The 903-nt window shown below is 36.0% G+C and overlaps 1 long non-coding RNA gene across 1 annotated transcript in view; it reads right to left on the bottom strand.

The window, feature by feature from the left end:
* LOC117801388 overlaps positions 1–903 on the bottom strand; it is a 20,893-nt gene that overhangs the window by 18,746 nt on the left and 1,244 nt on the right. The window lies entirely within an intron of this gene.

The following is a 903-nucleotide window of genomic DNA, read 5'->3' as shown; positions in this document are numbered from 1 at the left end:
ACTATGAGCCTGCTTCTTCCTCTCCCACTCCCCCTGCTTGTGTTCCCTCTCTCGCTGGCTGTCTCTGTTTCTGTCAAATAAATAAAAATAAAATCTTTAAAAAAAAAATATGGCGTTTGTTACACTCCTTTGATTTGAGATGGTATGAATGATTATTGTCAATGGCAACTGATGTATATCTCAAACAATACTCTGTCATTCAGGAATAAAAACTAGAGCACTCTTATTCAGCAGTTGTAATCCTGTTAGGCTAGTTTTGGGGGTTTCATTTAGGACTGATTGCATGGCATTTAATATTGAGCTAATTCCTTCAAATTATCATATTGACTCCACTGGAGTAATATCTCTCTTTCCTACATTGATGACTTCTTTTTTTTTTTTTCCACTTTAATAGATTTGATAAAGGTGGGGTGTCTCTTTCCTTTCTCCCACTCGCACTTACAAGAGTAGTAATAATATTACATGTATAAGGCTCTGGGAGGAGATCTTTGTATTTTTTTATATCGCACTCTCTCTCTTCAGTTGTCCTTGTGCTAGGCAAGAGCCAATGGTAGAATGGTAGGCCTAACCAGCCCATGAAATGTGCACAAAGAATTCTTATCGTAGTACATACAAGAGAAAACTAGGGTGCAGAAAATTAAGGAGACTTAACAAAGTGACTCAGTCAATTTTGTTTTCTAGGCTGTTGCTCTAAATATAGGAACATGTGACCATTGGAATAACATAGCACATCATCAGAATCTAATATCATACTGTAATTTTCTACACACCAGCAATTTGACAAATAATTTACAAAACAGGCACGTGACTGTAACTCTAAGGTCTAGAATTCTCTTTTTTTTTTTTAAAGATTTTATTTTTATTTATTCGACAGAGATAGAGACAGCCAGCGAGAGAGGGAAC

This window comes from Ailuropoda melanoleuca, chromosome 3 (genome assembly GCF_002007445.2).
Source record: "Ailuropoda melanoleuca isolate Jingjing chromosome 3, ASM200744v2, whole genome shotgun sequence".
Taxonomy (NCBI): Eukaryota; Metazoa; Chordata; class Mammalia; order Carnivora; family Ursidae; genus Ailuropoda; species Ailuropoda melanoleuca.
This window is presented reverse-complemented; position numbering and strand designations above follow the sequence as displayed.